The sequence below is a fragment of the Mustela lutreola genome, chromosome 18 (genome assembly GCF_030435805.1).
Source record: "Mustela lutreola isolate mMusLut2 chromosome 18, mMusLut2.pri, whole genome shotgun sequence".
Lineage (NCBI taxonomy): Eukaryota > Metazoa > Chordata > Mammalia > Carnivora > Mustelidae > Mustela > Mustela lutreola.
The window spans coordinates 10,624,397-10,645,470 of NC_081307.1; the positions used below are offsets into that span (position 1 = coordinate 10,624,397).

Sequence of the window (21,074 nt, forward strand, 5' to 3'; positions counted from 1 at the left end):
AGTTCTGATGCCTGTGGGTTTTCTTCCATACCACTGATCAGTTCTCCCACAGGACCTGGGTGCCCCACAATTCAGCTCAACCCCCACTCTATCTACCTTGAGGGCTCAGTCCCCCAAGGCTGTCCCTATTTCAGATACCAATCGAAAGTGCAGGTTGAAAAAAAAAAAAAAATTAAAAGTTCAGGTTGGGGTTCCTGGGTGGCTCAGTGGGTTAGGCCGCTGCCTTTGGCTCAGGTCATGATCTCAGGGTCCTGGGATCGAGTCCCGCGTCGGGCTCTCTGCTCAGCGGGGAGCCTGCTTCCTCCTCTCTCTCTCTGCCTGCCTCTCTGCCTACTTGTGATCTCTCTCTGTCAAATAAATAAATAAAATCTTTAAAAAAAAAAAAAAAGTTCAGGTTGTTACCTGGGCTTTTGACAAGCAAGCTATACAAATCGGAGGTACTTATAACCGTCTTCTTAGGTTCAATTAATTTGCTAGAGAGGCTCACAAGAACTCCAGAAACTAGCTTACTCCCTAGATTACCAATTTATTACAAAGGATTTTAAAGGATCTGAATCAACAGCCAGATACAGAGGAGCTTCTGTCTTTCTGGGAGTCCTCAGCCCTGTATGGAGGCACATGGAAGCATTCCGGTTCCTCTACATAGAAGCTCCCTGAATCCTGTCCTTTAGAGCTTGATGGAGGCTTCATTACTTAGGCAAGACCGATTGAAATATATGCTCATTAGCAATTGTACTCAACCCTCAGCCCCTCTTGTGGGAGAGGGGCCTGAAAGTTCCAACCCTCCAATCACATGATGAGTTCTCCAGACAAGCAGCCCACCTGCTTAGGGGCTTTCTGGAAGTCACCTCATTTACATAACAAAAAACCTTTCTTGCTCTCTTCTCTGGAAATTCCCAGGCTTTTAGGAATTCTGGTGCCAGAGAAGGAGTCAAAGCCTAAATATATATTAATTATTATAAATAACAACATTACATGTGGGAATCGATTCTTCAAAGACAGAAACCCACAGAACAGTTACAAAGGTCATGCTGAATAGATCAACATTGTAGGCAAAAGGTCAAAGACTGGCAGTTGCAATGCAGAGCAGTCAATGTTAGAGTAAGTTTAGTTACAACACAGAGAGTGTATGGACCTATTTAGCCAGAGGCTTCCATCCAGGTTAAACAATAACCTTAAACTCTCCCTGCTCCCCTTCCCCCAGGGGACTTACTTAAAAACAAGTCCCTGAAACCAGCCCCAGGTAACAAAGCCCAGATACAAGGGTGGGTCAGGTCCAGTGGAGACATCCGACCAGTGGGGGGTTGCATACTGTCTCCCTAGCTACCAAGGAGTATGGGCCCCTTTGGGAGTCTTTTGGGCGCCAATTCTAACCAAGGTGATAGGCTAGGTCAAGTGTCTACTATAGGGTAAATTGTAATTCAGTTGGTCACCTAGCATCACTGTGCAGCTTTCTCTGTATGTTACAATTTGATTGGCCACCTGTGTGTGGCCAGGCCCAACTGCATGGCCTTTGTCCTTAAAAACTAGTCTGTGAAACAGAGAAAGGTCGCCCTCTCTTGTAAGAGAAGCGGCTCCAAACATTCAGTCTGATTCTTGATGCTTGGCGTGGAATAAAGCTTTGCTTGATCTTTGCTTTATATCAGTCTTGCTCCATTAATCATGGACACATTATTGGGGGAACTATCAGAGAGGACCTTAATGGAACTAAAACACACTGAACAACTACTGAGTATAAACAATAGGCAGGGTCCCAGAGGCAGCAAGCTAAAGGAGAGGCATGTGATCTCATGCAGATTTCAATACAGTTAAATACATTAAAAAAAAGGAAAAAAAAAGGAAAAATACTAGATTCTAGTTCCCAAGCACAGAAAATATAAAGCTCCGTGAGGGCAGGAACCAAAGCTGTTTTCTTGCTATTTTGGCAAAGTAGATGCTCAGTAAATACTTGTTTAATGAAGAATTATCAAAGAGATTTAAAATATTCTAGACAAAAGTGGGGTACAGACCAATACTATGGAGGCGGAGTTTGAGAGTCAAAAAATGCTGCATGAATGAGCTGCTGTGGGCACTGAGTCATGGACAAGAGGCAGATTTCCATGACAGAGCAGAATGGAGATGTAACGTTCCAAGCAAAAGGCCCTACAAGGATAAACCGAGGGTCGGGTGGGGACAGAGGAACTGGAGTTTGGTCCGGTAGTGATAATGTCCAGTAATGACGACAGATATCACCAACTTGGAAAGAGAAGTTTTGAGACTCCCTACTAATAGATGCTGATCACTAGGACTTAAAGGGGAACAAAGTATGTCACCCCAAAATATACCACTCTGGCATATCAGTTATCTTGAATTGAAGGTATTTAACAGCCAGCCTGAGGAAGAAGGACCCTCTGACCTTCCTTTGTGCCCTGAAATAAATCTTCCATGGTAAAGGTACCCTCCCTCTGCCAGTCATATCCAAAAATAGTTGTCAAGACCACCCCTCCAAGGGCTTGTTGTCTATACTTTCTTCTAGGAGCTTTACAGGTTGAGGTTTTGCATTCAAGTCTTCAGTGTATCTTAAGTTAATTTTTGTGAAGGGTATAAAATAGGGGTCTAATTTATTCTTTTGCATGTGAATATTCAGTTTTCCCACCACTGTTTATTGAAAAGACTGTACTTTCTCCACTGAGTATTCTTGATCCCCTTGTCAAATATTAGCTGATTGTATATTTATGGCTTTACTTCTGGGCTCCCAGTTCTATTCCATTGGCTGATGTGTCTATACTTATGCTATCATTATACTGATTTAGTAACCATAGATCTCTAGTCTGCTTTGGACCCAGGAACTGTGATGCTTTTCACTATGTTCTTCTTTCTCATGATTGCTTTGGCTCTTCAGGTTCTTTTTGTAGTTCCATTTGAATTCTAAGATCCTTTGTTCTATTTCTGTGAAAAGAGCTATTGAAATTTTGATAAGGATTGCACCCAATCTATGGATGGCTTTGAGTAGTAGAGACATCTGAACAATATTAATTCTTGTGATGCATGAACACAAAATATCCTTCCTCTTGTTGGGTCTTTTTTTTTTTTAAGATTTAATTTATTTATTTGACAGAGAGAGAAATCACAAGTAGGCAGAGAGGCAGGCAGAGAGAGAGGGGAAAGCAGGTTCCCTGCTAAGCAGAGAGCCCAACGTGGGGCTCCATCCCAGGACCCTAGGATCATGACCTGAGCCGAAGGCAGGGCTTTAACCCACTGAGCCACCCAAGCACTCCTTGCTGTGTCTTAACTTCTTTCATCAAAGTCATTTTTAGAGTGCAGATTTTCACCTCCATTAAATTTATTTATAAATATTTTATTGTTTGGATGCTATCATAAATAAGATCATTCTCTTTATTCCTTTTTCAGATATTTCACTGTGCATGCAGAGAAATGCAACTGATTTTTATATGTTGATTTGGTATCTTGTAACTTTACTGAATTTGTTTATTAGTTCTGAGGATTTGAATTTCTAATAGCTTCCAGGTGCTGCTGATGCTGCCTACCCTGCCTCCACAATTTAAGCAGCACTGATCTAGAGGGTAAGAACTTAGACAGCAAGGAATTTGGGTCAAGTGAAGTCTATCTTGGAAAGTAATTAGAGCTGAGGGAAAAGAATTTACTAGGGAACAATAAGACATTATTTTTCAGCTTTCCAAACATCCTGTCATCACGACCACCACCACCATCATCATCATATTTAAGGCAAATAAGCTAATCCTTCACTTAAATCCTTTCCTTAAGACAATCTTTAAAATATTCTTTTAATAGTCCCAAAAATACAATAACAAAACTCCAGTGGTCAAAGAGCCTATGAAACAACACCAGCCTCATTGGATGAGGGTAGAAGAGAATGGAACTGCACTTCAGCAATGGTCTTTGTTTTCCTTACCTTCCTTCCTTCTACTCCGGGACAGCCTGTTTAGTAAGAGAGATTAATTTCAAACTGATGACAAAATGTGTCCCTGCTGCAGCTAAAAATTCTACAAGGAGAAAGAGGGGAGGCAGAGGGAGAGGAAGATTTTGGAAAATGCTGGGGAAGAGCGTCAAAAATGGCAGGATTTTTGGAGGGAAATTTTCAGAAACTTTCAGACAGAGTAGTATTATTTCCTGATAGAATATTGTTGAATTTCCGGACCTCCTGATGTTCTCCTGTGACTGGTTTAAGACTATAATTACAGCAGGAGTCTCCGAAGGAGAAGATGCAGAAGAAAGATTTGGAGCTAAATTTGCTGAAATTCTCCACCCTAGGTGGGGAGGAAGGAATGAATAATAAGTCGTCTGAGGTCCTGCTTCTTCTCCATGCAATGGCAGTACCTTTCTGAAATACACACGGTAGCTCACCCAAATGATCTTCTGTTTTCATGTGTTGGGTACCACTGCCTAACAGACACATTTTTAAGTACTTTAAATGTCATTTAACACTTACAACATCTTCTAGAAAAATATTAGTATTTTGTTTACTTCACAGATGAGGTAAGAAAGGCTAAATGACTTGAAGGTCAAAAAGTCATACATGTTAGCAGAAGGATCCAAATGGTTTCGAAGCCTGGACTCTCACACCTGTGCTCTCCTGGGCCTGTTCCTATACGCAGCTGATGAGAAGTGTGTCATCACAACCTCCCAGATGCAGTGAGGACCTCCTACAGCTCGCCACCAAATAGCCGGTGATTTGTCCCTGAGCAAATACCTTGGCCCCTTGGAATGCCACATTCTTCCCACGTAAAATGGAATTTCATCAATTCAATAAGCACAAAGTAGAGATTCACTAGGTTTTGTGGTAAGTGTTTTGCCAGTGTTACCAGCTGAGTGTTTTACACTCAGCTATTCCACTCAGCTACTCCACCTCTGGGCCACAGAACCTTAGCAAACTTTATTCCCCTCTGCGCCGTGGTGACAAGAGTATTTACTTCCCAGAGTTTTTATACAAACTAAACGAGCTAGTCCACAGAGACCACCTAGTACAGCCTGGCTGGTACAAACTAATCATGGTAACCATGATGATGGTGACGACAGTCGCTGGGCTATGCATTATCTGTCCCCACCCCCAAACCTCCATGTCTCCATGTAAAGGTAAAAGAGATGCATGGTCCTGAAAGCAGAAGCTGTAGCAATACACAGACATTAGCTCCCATGGAGTCATTCAGTAATTCACAAGAATTATGTTTACTGAAGGCCTGGTAGTAGATGGGGAAAGCCAACTGAGTCTGGACCTATGAAGTGCCAGAGGGTGTCCCAGGGATTGGGAGCTGAGAGTTATGCTCCAAAGCCAATGGAAGAAGTGGATAAGGATGAATGTCTACATCACTTGGTCAGGTGAGATACTGTACATGTACATGTTACAATTTGATAAAAACACTGCCCATAGCTAGAGTGACTCTGTAATTTCTCATTCAAATTGAGATGCTTTAAATGTGAACAGAGTGAGGTAACATTATTCCAATGAACCAAAAAGTATAACTGAGAATTTAGCCACAATCCACCCCTTTCCTTTGAAATCAAAATTACTAAATTGAAATGATCTTTTCCCTCGAGTCAACAAAGATTATTCTCTTCAAATTTGGATTACCTTGGGGACTTGGGATTCAGATACTATTCTAGACGAAAGCATGATGTAGTTGAAAGAATAGAAACCTGGAAGACAAAGAGACCTAAATTCAAGGTGGTCCACGCCAGAAATGTCTATCCTATAATTTCTGTTGCCGTTGACCCTCTAAGGCTAAGTTTGCTTAAGACAAGAATTTCTCCAGCTCTGGTCTGATTTTAGCAGATGAATGGATTTAAGAAAACACTGTGTGTATGTGTGTGTGTGTGTGTGTGTGTGTGTTCATCATCACATACACATGCATTACAAACACACACACACACACACACACATTCATTCCACGTGTTATATCAAAGGGAAAAAGAAATCAATCAGGTCCTTCCACAAAGACCATGGTAAAATCTGCAAGAGACTGATTACTTTCCATGAGGTAAACATTCTCTAAACATGTCGAGTAATCTCAGATTGAATGTGCTTCCAAACTGAAATTACCGAAGTCCCCCAAAGAGTTTATCACTCAGCTTAGGAGGAAGAACCAGCAGAATGTACAAAGGGTATGACGAGAAGCATAAAAGCAAGAAGTAGCACCTAGACACTTCAGTAGGACAGAAAGTACAATAAGGAACATGATATTTGTTCCCCTAATAACTGCCAACCTAGGGTGTTCTGTCAGGAGAATGAACATTCAGAGGTAGGTCAAGAAAAGGCACCCTTATGCATCACAGTGAGTAGTTCATAATGTAGGTAATTGCTGAGTCACTATGCTAGAAGCCTGAAACTAATACATCAACTAAACTTCAATTGAAAATACAGACAAACTGCCTTTGAACAGAGGATAAGAATCCCAAATTATCGTATTAAGCTATATAAAATAATTTCATTTTTTCAACCAAAATACATGATTAAATGTGAGTCAGAAAAAGTACATAGAAAAATAAATACCATCAGCTTCTATATTAGAAGCAGTAAAGAAAGTGGCCCTTTCTTATGTGCCTCTTCTAAGAGGATCAACACAACTTAAAACTCCTGCCGAGGTTCCCATGATGAAAGGTGACCAGCTACTTCTACCTAATCCATCACCCTCAGATACATTAACATATAGACTTCCATATGTGGATCTAATTCTATTACTTCCCAGGTGTTAAATTTATGGCAACAATCAGACCTGAAGGGAATGACTTCAGAAAGCACCATTTCATTAAAAAGAAATCTCACGCTTTTAACCACAGTTTGTTAGAAAAAAGAATTCTTTCTAGTGTAAAGCTATAACCATCAGCAGGAAAGGATCTGGAGCAGAAATAATGCAGTACCTTTCTTCTTGATTAGAACTAGATATTTATCACAATCTCATTGGAATCCATAATCTATCTTCTGAGAATCACCAAAGAACTAAAGCCACCAACATCATTTACCCCAAGCTGCATCGAGGCGGAGTAAGAACATGCCTCTTCTAGTCAGTATCTGGCTGGGAGTTTTTTCTCATTTGTCCCCATCTGAGCATGCCAGCTTCTGTGGCTTACTTCCCCCTGCCAGCAGTAATTTAGTGATCTGTTGAGACTAACTCCTGCTGAATCATCTCCATGCTTCTCCCCTGGACACTGTACCTCATTGTCATACACAGCAAATTGACTCAGGGCATAGAAGCCGTTGTATGCCCCAAGAAAGAAACTGCAATAGATACGTATTTTACAGAAGTCCTTAGCATTTTTTTTTTTTATTAGTACCAAGGAATACATCAGGCTTAGTAAAATAAATAGGGTTATTTCATTTTTAGCACTCATTGAAAGAGGAACATGTATGCATGAATATATACTCTAAGACCATGTGGGGTCAACTCTCTTTTCCCAGTTTCTAGCTTTAACTTCAGAGGCAAGTTAATTAACCTCTCTGAGCCTAATAGTCCTCATTATAAAATGGTGTCATGATGTCTATAATAGATATTAAGGTTCTTAAGCATAATGGGGCGTGTGTGTGTTAATAAGTGGTAAACAGAGCTTTAATTTACAACCAAGGGTAGCTACTTGTTGAATTGGGTTTGTTCTCCTACAATCTAAAAGATACAGTAGCTACTAAAACAGTTATCTTTATCTCTGATCAGCAAAAGAGATTTTTTTTTTTTTATTAAATAGCATAAATGGCTTTTCAGAAGGGGTTTCCTTGGCGATTGGTGGTGCAACTTCAAATTGTGTGGGTAGGCTAGAAATGTGAAATGTTACACGTTTCTTTGCATGAACTTGCTTTACAAAGTCTTTACCTTTGAAATGGGACCTGAGATTTGGTTTTTAAACAGCCTTGAATCGCAACACTATTACAGAAGATTCTGATTATGAAGGCCAATTATAGTGTTAAATAATTCTTGCCTCTAGAATAACTGTTGTGTTTGCTGCAGCCAATATTTTTATACAACCTGTGGGTAGAACTCCTAAAAGAACTGGATGTTGCTGTTTAGCTAACATGATTATGACTAATTTCATACTTTATTCCAATAAATATTTGTATTTGTAGCAAGGTTTGGATCAAAATGTACTTCGGCATATGACAGCAAGGTTATCAAGGCAGACACATGCAACTGTCCCTACCTTCAAAGGCTCTTCATTAAAAAACAAAGCAAAACAACAATAAAATGGCACCCAAACCACTTAATTATGAAAAACCAAAGTTGTTCCCTCAATTTACAAACCATAGAGAGAAAAATAAGAAAAAATAGTAACTTTGTATTTTATTGAGATAAAGAGGATCCACAGGATAAACAAATTAAAAATAGAAGTACCATATTATCTAGCAAATTCACTTCTGGGTATTTCTTCAAAGAAAACAAAAACACAAACAGGCTTTGGTAAAGACAACTGGTAACGTTAACTAAATGTTAAACTAAAAAAGCAGTATGTTATTACTGTGAAAATCAAATAGGTCCTAGAATCAGAATTTTATTGGCACATGGCTGGGTCCCTAATTGAAGGATCTCTGCTTCTTGTTGTTTGCTCCTTTGTGATGCTGATGAATGATAATGATACATGAGTCTGTTGATCACAACACTGATTTCCTTTGCCTCTCACAGGCAATACCTAGTATAGACTTTTAGTCAGTCTCTCTCATTAACCTATTCTGTTGCCCTTACACTGGTCCAAATAGCTGCCCTACTTCATACCTCAGTACAAAACATGCTAAATGTGAAAATATGTAAATTGTGACATCAATAGAAAAAAAAAGATGTAAATTGTGGCATCAATAACATAAGATTATGTTAATCAATAACATCTCACATAAGATGTGAGAAAGTGGAGTAAAAGTATGGAGTATTTACACATGAATGAAGTTACGTAGTTGTCAAATTAAAATGGACTGTTATAAGTAAATCTCATGATAATTGCAAAGAAAAGGACTGTAACAGATTAAAAAAAAGAAAGAAAGAAAGAAAGAAAGAAAGAAAGAAAGAAAGAAAGAAAGAAATCAGAGCCAACTGCCATAAAAATATTAACAAATCTTTATTCAACACAATACTGGAAGTAATCGTCACAAGCAATCAAACAAGAAAAGGAAATAAAAGCCACCCAATTGGTAAGAAGTAAAAACAACTTTCACTATTTGTAGATGACATGAAGAACTAAAGAATGAATTCAGTAAAATTGTAGAATGGAAAATTAACATAGAGAAATCTATTGTTTCTATACCCTAATGATGAATTATTAGAAAGAGAAATTAAGAAAATGATCCCATTTACGAGTAACTCAAAAAGAATAAAATACATAGGAAAAATAAAATTAACAAAGGAGGTGAAAATCTGTACTCTGAAAACTATCAAACACTGAGAAAAGAGATTGAAAATGACACAAACAGAAAGAAAGATCTTGCCCGTGGATTAGAAAAAATATTGTTAAAATGCCCATATTAGCCAAGGTGATTTATAGATCCAATGTAATCCCTATCAAAATACCAATAACTTTACAAAACTAGAATAATCTGAAAATATAGAGAGAGCCACAAAGACCCCAAATATCTAAATCCATCTTAAGGAAGAACAAACCTGGATGTATCGTGTTCCTAGATTTCAAACTATACTACAAAGCTATAGTAATTAAAACAATATGACATTGGCCAAAAAGAGACACAGATCAACTGAGCAGAAAAGAGAATTAAGAAATAAACTCATGCTTAATTAGTTAATTAATCAATGACAAAGGAGGCAGGAACATACAATGAAGAAAAGATAGTCCCTTCAATAAATGACATTAGAAAAACTGGACAAATATAAGAACAGGGATAAAACTGGACCATGTACTAATACCATATTCAAAATAAACTCAAAATGGAGTAAAGACCTAAATGTAAGACCTGAAACCAAGAACTCCTAAAAGAAAACATAGGTAGGAAACACTTGGACAAAAGTGTTAAGAATGTGTTTTGGGGACTGTCTCTTCAAGCAAGGGCAACGATAGCAAAAGTAAACAATTAGGACCTCATCAAACTAAACAGCTTTTATATAACAACGAAACCATCAACAAAACAAATGCAAACTACTGAATGGGAGGAGATATTTGCAAATGATACATCCAATAAGAATATCCAAATAGATAAAGAATAACTCATACAACTCAACACCAAAAAACTAAAAAAATCTGATTAAAAATGGACAGAAGACCTAAACAAGCCATTTTACCAGAGACATCCAGATGGCCAGCAAACACATGAAAAGATGCTCAATATCACTAATCATTAGGGAAATGCAAATCAAAACCACAATATCACTTAACACCATTCAGAAAGGCTAGTATCAAAAAGACAACAAATAATAAGTGCTGGCAAGAATGCAGAGAAAAGGAAACCCTTGTGCACTATTAATGAAAAAGTAAATTGGTATAACCGTTATGGAAACTAGTATGGAAGTTACTCAGAAAATTAAAAATTGAAGTATATTATCCAGCAAATTCACTTCTGGGTATTTCTTCAAAGAAAACAAAAACACTAACTGAGAAGATATACGCACCTTTACATTAACTGCAGCATTATTTACAACAGTCAAGAAAAAAAAAATAAACTAAGTGTCCATCCACAGATGAATGGATAAAAGTGTGATATATATATACACACATTGGAATATTACTCAGCCATAAAAAGAATGAAATACTTCATTTTGCAGCAGTATGGATGGATCTAGAGAGGGTATGACACGAAGTGAAATAAGTCAGACTGAGAAAGGAAAATAGCCTTTCAAATAGAAAATAAAAAATAAAACAAATTAAAAAATGGAAATAAACTCATAAACACAGAGAAAACTGGTGGCTGTCAGAGAGAAAGAGGTTGGAAAATGGGTGAAACAGACAAAGGGGGTTGAGAGGTGCACATTTCCAGTTACAAAACAAGTAATTTATGTGGATATAAAGTAGAGTTCAGGGAATAAAGATAATAATATTGTAATAACTTTGCATGGTGACAGATGGTAACTAGTTTTATCTTGGTGACCATTTTGTAATGTATCTAAATGTCAAATCACTACATAGTACACCTGAACAAGGCTTCAAAACCCCACTTTCAACAATAGAGATCATCCAGACTGAAAGTCCGTAAAAGCAGACTTAACATTATTGACCAAAGAGACCCAACAGACATTTACAGAACATTCCATTTTTTTTTAAGATTTTATTTATTTATGTGAGCGGTGGGGGGAGGAGCACAGAGGGAGAGAGAAAGAGACTCCCCACTGAGCAGGGAGCCCAACATGGTTCCCAATCCTAGGACCCTGGGATCATGATCTGAGCCAAAGGCAGACACTTAACCAACTGAGCCACCCTCGTGCCCCAGAACATTCCTTCAAATAACAGCAAAGTACATTTTTTTTCCCCTAAAATGCCCAAGGAATATTCTCCAGGACATATCATACATTAGAATTAAAAAAAAAAATCATATCAAATATATTTTTCCAACCACAATGGTATGAAAGTTAAAATTAAGAGCAGGAGGAAAATTGGAAAATTCATAAATATGTATTAATTAAATAACAAACTCCGCAAAAACCAAGAGATCAAACAAGAAATCAAAAGGGAGATAAAAAAATGTCTTAATACCAACAAAAATGGAAACACAACATGCTAAAACATACAGGATGCAGCAAAAGCTATGCTAAAGGAAGTGTATAGTGATAAATAACTGTATTAATATTAAAGAATGATCTTAAACACCCAAACTTTACACCTCGAAGAATTAAAAATAGTCTACGGCCATACCACCCTGAACGCGCCCGATCTCGTCTGATCTCGGAAGCTAAGCAGGGTCGGGCCTGGTTAGTACTTGGATGGGAGAAAGGAAGTCTGCTTACAGAAGACATGATTTTTAATATAGAAAACCTTGAAGACTCCAGCAAAAAATAAATGAATTCAGTGAAGTTGCGGGATACAAAATCAACATATATAAATCAGTTGTGTTTATATACACTAATAATAGACCATTTGAAAAGAAATTAAGAAAACAAACCTGTTTATAATATAACTGAAAAAACTAAAATACTTACGCATAAATACTTAGGCATAAATTTAGCCAAGAAGATGAATGAACTGTATACTGAAAAACCATAAAAACTTCAATGAAAGAAATTGAGCAAGATCCAAATAAATGGAAAGATATCTCATATTCAAAAATTGGAAAAAAATAAGTATTGTTAAAATGTCCTACTATCCAGAACATTCCATAGGTTCGAAGCAGTTTCTATCAAAATTTCAATGGCATTTTTCACAGCAGGAGTAAAAACCCTACAAGAACACAAATATCCAAAGCAATCCTGAGCAATAAGAAACAATGTTGGAGGTATCACATTTCCTGAGTTCAAATTGTGTTCCAAGGCTACAAGACACAGTTCAGAGATGTTGCAGGCTCAGGTCTGGAGCACTGCAATAAAATGCACATGGCAGTAACATGAGTTAAATGAATTTTCTTGTCTCCCAGTGCATATAAAATTTATGTTTATACTATACTGTAGGTGTATTAACATTATATGTAATAATGTATATGTATATGTAATAACATTATTCTAAAAAAAGTATATACTTTATTTAAAAATATCTTATTGCTAAACAATGTTAACCATTGCCTGAGTTTTCAGCAAGCCATAATCATCCATCATGGATCATCATAATAAATATAAATAATAGGTATAAATAAATAAATAAATATGAATAAATAAAAAGTTTGGAATATTGTGAGAACTACCAAAATGTCACACACAGACACAAAGTGAGCAAGTGTTATTGGAAAAATGGTGCTAATAGACTTGCTAAAGGCCAGGTTGCCAAAGACCTTCAGTTTGTGAGAGCACAGTATCTGAAGCACAACAAAACACAGTACAATAAAATGAGGCTTGCCTATAGTAATCCAAACAGTACAGTATTAGAATAAAAATAGACATACTGACCAGTGGAACAAAATATAGAGCCCAGAAATAAACCCATGCTTTCATGGTCAATTAGTTTTGTTAGGGAGTCCAGAAATATACAACGGAGAGAGAACTCTCTCTTCAATAAATGTTATTGAGAAAACTAGACATCCACATGCAAAAGAATGAAACCAGTCTCCTATTTTACCCCATATCTAAAACTTGACTCAAAGTGCGTTAAAGATTTGACGAAGACCTGAAACTGCAAAACTCCTAGTGGAAAACCTAAGGGAAAAGATCCTTGACATCGGATGTGGAAATGATTTTTGAATCTAACACCCAGAGCACAGATGACAAAAACAAAAATAAACATGTGGCACTATAATCAACTTAAAAAATTTCTTCATAGCAAAGGAAATAATCAACAAAATAAAAAGTCAACCAATGGAATAGGAGAAAATATTTGCAAGTCATATATCTGATAAGAGGTTGATATCCAAAATATATAAGGAATTCATATAATTCAATAAAGACCCAATTAACAAATAAGAAGAGAACCTGACTAGATATTTCTCAAAAGAAGACATACAAATGGCCATCAGGTATACAAAAGGGTGTTCAACATCACTAATCATCAGGAAAATGCAATCTAAAATCATAGTGAGGGGCGCCTGGGTGGCTCAGTGGGTTAAAGCCTCTGCCTTCAGCTTGGGTCATGATCCCAGGGTCCTGGGATCGTGTCCCGTACCTGGCTCTCTGCTCAGCCAGGAGCCTGCTTCCCTCTTTCTCTCTGCCTGCCTCTCTGCCTATTTGTGATCTCTGTCAAATAAATAAATAAAATCTTTAAAAAAAATAAATAAAATGATAGTGAAATATCACCTCACACCTAGTAGGATGGCTACTATTAAAACATCATAACATATCAAGGATGGGTGAGGACGGGGAGAAAAGCACATCCTGTATACTGCGCATGAGAATGGAAATAAATCCAGCTACTATAGCAATCGGTATGATGATTACTCAACAGAACTAACATGTGATTCAGCAATCTCACTTTCAACTATTTATGCAAAAGAATTGAAATCAGAATCTGAAACAAGGAAGTGAATGGAAATGGAGAATCTTACACTATATGAAATAAACCAGACATAAAAAGACTACTACTCTATGACCTCATGTATATGCAAAATCCAAAATAGTCAAGCTCGGGGTGCCTGGGTGGCTCAGTCGGTTAAGCGTCCACCTTTGGCTCAGATCAGGATCCCAGGTCTTGGGATCAAGCCCTACACCAGGTCCCCTGCTCGGTGGGAAGCCTGCTTCTCCCTCTCCCACTCCCCCTGCTTGTATTCCCTCTCTTGCGTGTCTCTCTCTGTCTAATAAATAAATAAAATCTTTAAAAAAAAAAATAAAAGTTAAACTCATAGAAGCAGTTTTACCGGTTGTGAAGGGGAGGGGAAAGTAGGGAAATGATGGTCAAAGGGCACAAAGTTTCAGTTATGCAAGAGAAATAGTGGGTAGCCGCTATACAGCAGAGTGCTTATGTCTAACAATACTGTAATGTATACTTAAAATTTGCAATGTTGGTAAATCTTATGTTAAGATGCATACTCAGTGGGGCACCTGGGTGGCTCAGCCAGTTAAGCGCCCGACTCTTGGTGCTGGTGCAGGTCATGATTTCAGGGTCCTGGGACCGAGCCTAGTACCAGACTCCGTGCCTAGCACTGGAGATTCTCTCTCTTTCTGTCTCCTTCTGCCATTTCTCCCTGCTCTCTTGCTCTCCCTCAAATAAATAAATCTTGGGGAAAAAAATGCATACTCAAAGTCACATGTACAATATTTTAGCAATAATGGAGGCATGCAAGGAAACAGCACTGATGAATACATCTATGGCCTTGTCATCAGTGGTGGTTGCATGGGTCGGTTTCATCATCACTGATGATGCTTATCCCCACACACGTCAGTTTCACATTAAATATGCACAGCTTTTTTTTTTTTAAGATTTTATTTATTCATTTGGCAGAGGGAGACAGATCACAAGTGGGCAGAGAGGCTGGCAGAGAGAGGAGGGGGAAGCAGGCTCCCCGGTGAGCAGAGAGCCTGATGCGGGGCTCGATCTCAGGACCCTGAGACCATGACCTGAGCCGAAGGCAGAGGCTTTAACCCACTGAGCCACCCAGGCACCCCAAATATGCACAGCTTTTTTTACATGTTACTCACATCTCAATAAGGTGGTTGAAAAAAATAAAGATCTTTTGGCACAAGAAAACCAAATGTCATGGCAGAGAATGAGGAGTTAGGTACACCAACAGGAAATTGCATACCCCGAAGACCTGCAAATCTTCCACCAGACAACATTTTAGAAAACATCGAAACAGCAGACCTTTATTAAACATAGTTAAGGAAGCAGATAATATCTGTTCCTTGTCTTCATCTTAGAACATTAATAGTCTGCTCATGGAGATAAGATCACCATGTATGAATCACCGAACAATGTATTTGAAAACACATGAATCAGGGACAGTATTAGGAAGACAAAAATAGCACTCATTAATCAAAGGATATATACAAATTAATTTATGACAAATGTTTTATGTGGCAGAGTTGTTTAGGGAAGATAAAAACTGGCAACAGCAACGAACATTTGCATAGCACTTCCACATGCATTAATATTCCTTGTCTCTCATCAAGACAAGAGCAGCCAAGGAAAGCTGTGCGGAGAAAGTCTAAGAGCCCAAGTTCAGTGTGGTTCAAGTTTGACAAAGGGCCTGAATTCATCAGAAAGCTCCAACAGAAGGAATCACTATACTATGTGTCTATCTGGACACAAGCTCAAATTTAAACACACACACACACACACACACACACCAGAAAACACAAAGATCTTAAAATTCATGTTTATTTCCCCCCCACCCCCGATAAGGCATGCTTCATGAAAAGCTGCCAGAAGTGGATGTATTTTCTGAGAGACACAGGCTGACTGAGTTTGGAAGAATGCACTGTCTAGCAGTGATTTGTGTTCCTGTGATGTGCTCCAATGATGCACTGGGGACTCTAAAATGAGACCATCAACACACATTCAGAGAGCTTTTAGGATCTTAGATAAGCCCAGATGGTGATGCTTAGTTTTTTACCTATGAAGAAACATTTCTCCAAAACAAAAGGACGGAGTTAGGGAGAGCCACCAGGGGCCCATCGCTACTGCTCAGCAATACAGGTCACCAGAGTAATGGAGTTGAATTTGAGGACAATTGTGGGAAGGAAACCGGGTGGATCAGTGAGGATGCTGGGGTGGGGGATGTACTAAATCTGAAAGCACCTGCTGGGTGACCTTTAGATCCCTACAGAGTACAACTGAATATCCCTTTAATTTTTTTTAAGATTTATTGATTTATTTGGCAGAAGAGAGAGCACAAGCAGGCAGAGAGGCAGGCAGAGGGAGAGGGAGAAGCGGACTCCCCACCAAGTGGGGAGCCCGATGTAGAACTCAATCCCAGGACCCTGGGATCACAACCTGAGCCAAAGGCAGACACTTAACCGACTGAGCCACCCAGGCACCCCTGAATACGTCTTCTTATAACTGCAAATAATTTTCCTGTCTCCTTTCTTTTACCTTTAAAACATGAATTATGGCAGACCATGAGAGTTTTTGTTACGTTGATTCAGGCAGGAAGTCAGCAAAGGGTGGAGACTATTCCTCTCTTCCCCGCAGCAAAGTGTCCTAGGAAAAGATACTTTCCATAGCTACAAAGTGACACTCTTCCTGGGAATGACCGAAAATCGAGACAGAGTTTTGACTCACCACTTCTTTGTAGGTAGCAAAAGGGTAGCCTGAGAGATTAGGAGGTAGCTGTTTTTGTGGTCTCAAGAGACTCCTGCTACAACAAGCATTCATTAAGTCGGAGACATAGCGTTCCAAAGCAGACATTGGTTCTTAAACTTGTCCAAGTAGTGAAACACTTGGAATTTGCTGATTTGGGAAGAACAGCATGAAATATTGATACTGCTCACTCATTTGCTTCGTCACCTGCTGCGCCCCCTGGCAGACAACGAGCAGTAAACACCGAAGGGTGAAAACACCACTTGCAGACAAACTGTCAACGGAGAATATCCCAACCATAGTATAGTTTCCTGCAAATTAAGAAAAGGCCACTCTCACGCCGTTTTATTAATAGTGGCCCACACTGGACCTGCCTGCAGAATGCAGCCACGGCGCTGGGGCACGACGATAATTACTATTTACTGGGAGCCTATCGGGCAGGTGGCACTATTTTAAGGACTTTTCAAATCTTTCAAACACTCCGTGAGGCAGGTATTATTATCTACACTGTAAGATCTAGAAAGAGGGCTCACATCATTTTAAAAACTTGCCTTTACTCACTCAGCTTGGCCAAATAAATATTTGAACCAGATCTAATTCATTAGGCAGATTTCCAGCCTCTGCATCCGTCTCGCCAGCCACAGAGGTCCCTTTGTCTGCATATAGTTTTATCCCAGTTATCACTGCAGTGAGATCTGTACCGGACATTTCCCTCTAACATCATGCCCTAATTATGGTAAAGGGGCTTCTGATAACTGTAAGCTGATATTTCAAATTCTCTAGCGATGGTTTTCTACCTCGAAGTTCTTGATCGTTCATTCACTGGAGTTTTTAACCTCAACTCCAACCTTCTATTTTAGTTCTTACAACCTGCTTCAGATTTCACCAAAGCAAATTTTGTGAAAGCCAGGATCAAAGCAAGTCTTCCACCAAAGGTGGTTGGTTTGTCTCATGTTACGTAGTCTTTGACACACACACACACACACACACACACACAAACATTACATATGTATCAACAAATATAGCCATCCTTAAAAGCAGGTGTGAATGTAAAGGCATTTATAGTTTCCTGTATACAAGGTGACTATATATCTTTCCTAAACTAGACCTGATTTCATGTTGATTGTCCTGTATAATTAGTAATATGCCCCCCATTTAACTCTCAACTAGATCTGTTTGAACAATAAACTTTAAGGTTATCTCAATCACATGCACTACTGAGACACTAAAGGTGTTCCCCAAACAACTTTACTTTTCTGTGAGTTTGAAAATGTAGCTAATCTTATAATACCATTATGTAAGTGAGCTAAATGAAAATGAGAGAGCTTAAAATACCTGAATCAAAGATGGATGGTTAACTAAACAGAGGGAAGATTCAAACCCAAGTTCGTCTGAACCAAGGCTTCAGGCAGTCCTCTTCCATATTATACTGTTCTCCAGCAGGCTTTCCTTTTTTTTTTTTTTTTTTAAGATTATATTTATTTATTTGACAGAGCACGAGTAGGGGGAGCAGCAGAAGAGGGAGAAGCAGGCTTTCTGATGCGGGGTTCAATCCCAGGACCCCGGAGATCATGACCTGAGCTAAAGCCTCTGAGATCATCACCTGAGTCACTTAACCCACTGAGTCACTCAGGTGCCCTCCAGCAGGCTTTCCTAAGAGTCTCTAGAACACCTGCTTGTCTGTCTGTCTGTCCAATAGTTCATGTATTTTTCTGTCTTTTCCAACAAATGGATGGAAAGTAGCTTATAATTAAACATAAAATGCATCAAGATAACATAAATCTGAGGAAATTGGAATACAAATACTAGAAAATAGAGACTTAAAATGGAGCCAGATAGAACTATAACGTCTAATTATTTAACATATAACTCAATATTCTGGCTTCACGTGAGGGAAAGTTAATCAGTTTATAAACCAAGTATCAATACGAACAGGAAAAAACCATCAACTGATGTGAAGAAACCTGTTGCTGGTACTAAGTTCAGAAAGCAGCAAACCAATTCCCCCTTAGGAGCACTCATAAAGGGGATATTGTATCCAATGAACAAAAATCACAACAACATCTTTATGACAAACCTAAAACAATTTTAAAGGTCTCTTTTCTACAGTGTCCTCTACTATTGGCTAATGGCACCACTGCAAAGCGTAATTCAGGAGAGAGGGAGAGAGGGTGGAGAAGACAGACGGATTTAGCAGGAAGCTAATAAAACATAACTCAGGTATGTGAATGTTATAGTTGCGCTTAATCTTGGAATAGATACTAGCACATTTAATAGGTATTATTATCATCAGGCAGATCTACAAATGTTGTTTCATTTGGCATAACATTGACAGATACAGGAAAAAATGTCCATGTCTTGCCAGAAGAGAAATTTTGCTGACCATTCTACACAGATCAATGGGTTTATATATTTTATTTCATTGTAGCTTTTAATTACATATGTAGCATCTACTCATTCCAAGCTACAGAAAAAAATTAATACATTGAGAAATTAAGAAGTCAATGGTAAGGGCAAAATATGGTGGATTTCAAGGAAATATTAGTCAAAATATTTCTTAGTCTAAATATTTATATTTTTATAATGAAAAGATAAATGTAATATCCATCCTAAGAACATGAGAGCATATTTTGTCCCTCAGAATAACTGAACATGAAAATGAGATGTTTCAATGAAGATTCATTACAGTACTAAACTGAGCATCCCAGTATTATTATTAAAGATGCATCTGAAATAGTTTGTTGAATACTTTATTCCCCAATGTAGACACATATACCAATTAGCACTGAATGTTTCATTTTTTAAAAGGCTCTTATAAAAAAAAAAAAAGCCTCGAGCTGGACTGGACCAGCTACTGGACTAGCTGGACCACAGTAGGAATTTTGATTCTTAAGTAGTTATTCCTTTCAAGTTGTGGTCCCTAATGAGTTCAGGACTTAGAAAACTTTGCCTCCTGATCTAATGAATACATTCTGATTCTCTCCTATTGTAACTCCTAAATAGACTTTTTATTACTATTTACATGGTAAAATCCAAAGTTAGTTCCAAAGACTTCTAGATGAGTTCATCAGTCAACAAAACTGAATGTCAACTGCTGAAAATGCCACAAACTTTCTCAGCTAAATATATGGTTTTTCATGTCTTCAAGAGTAGTTTTTGATACAAAAAAGTCTATTCAGAGCTTTTCTTTACTTTCCGTTATATAATTCAATTTTTAAAAAATGTATAAGCTCAAACTCTTTCTTAAATTTTTAAACTAAAGAAATCAATGTGCTATTTACAAATCTAATAAACTTATTTTAAGGGTGCTGTGAATAATGTTTGCTTTCATTATAAATTTAAACATCTTCAAACATTTGAAACTGCATTTACACATTAAAATTTTGTAATATAGGCCTTAGTGAGTAATTAAATTACTGTTAGAATCAATATATTTAAACTTAATGTGAAGAAATGCAAAATTTATAAATTAAGTGTTCCAATAATGTTTACAAGTTTACTAAGACTTAATTTAAAATCATGCTTCTAAATTAATTATTCAAATTATAAATTTGAATAATTAAGTTAGAATTGGAGTTATAGGCAAATCTATTTTTCTATTGGTTCAAATATTCTTTTCTTTTTTCTTTTTTTTTTTAAGATTTTATTTATTTATTTGAGAGAGAGAGAGAGTGCAAGCCAGCGGGGAGAGGCAGAGGGAGAAGCAGACTCCCCGCTGAGCAGGGAGCCATGATGTGAGGCTTGATCCCAGCACCCCTGGGATCAAGACCTGAGCCAAAGGCAGCCACTTCCGACTGAGCCATGCAGGTGCCCCTAGCTCAAATATTCATAAATATTGTCACTACAAGTTTTTATAAATGCTTTTTTGGATAAATAATCACACAAAGCAATCTATGCTCCCTTTATTTCATGTTAAAACTTCGTAACACTTTAACAAATGCTCACTCCCCAGGAAGTAAGTATTTCAGCTTCCACAATGTAACCTTCCAAAGTAACTTTGGAGTTAATTTCTCAGTGTTCTACAACTCCCAAAATGACCAAAACTCAAGCCAAGAAGTTAACTGCATTTTTAACAGTTATCCTTACAGGAAAGTCTGAATACTGCTTATAGGTTCCATAGTCAATAACCAAAAAGATGCGGGTTCCAACATCTGAAATTCAAGTTTTACAGTGTATCTCTCCACCCACAACTAACTTAGAAACCTCTGTGGCTGGATTTTACATTTCTTTGGCCCTCAAGACAAATTTCCACCTAATCTCCAAAGAAGGGGTTTTTTTTCTTTTATATAGATTTTATCTATGCTTAAAAACATAGATAATGATATATC

At 37.9% G+C, this 21,074-nt stretch overlaps 1 protein-coding gene across 4 annotated transcripts in view; it reads right to left on the reverse strand.

The window, feature by feature from the left end:
* UNC5D (unc-5 netrin receptor D) overlaps window positions 1-21,074 on the reverse strand; it is a 544,123-nt gene that overhangs the window by 335,983 nt on the left and 187,066 nt on the right. The gene's annotated exons all lie outside the window — the stretch shown is intronic.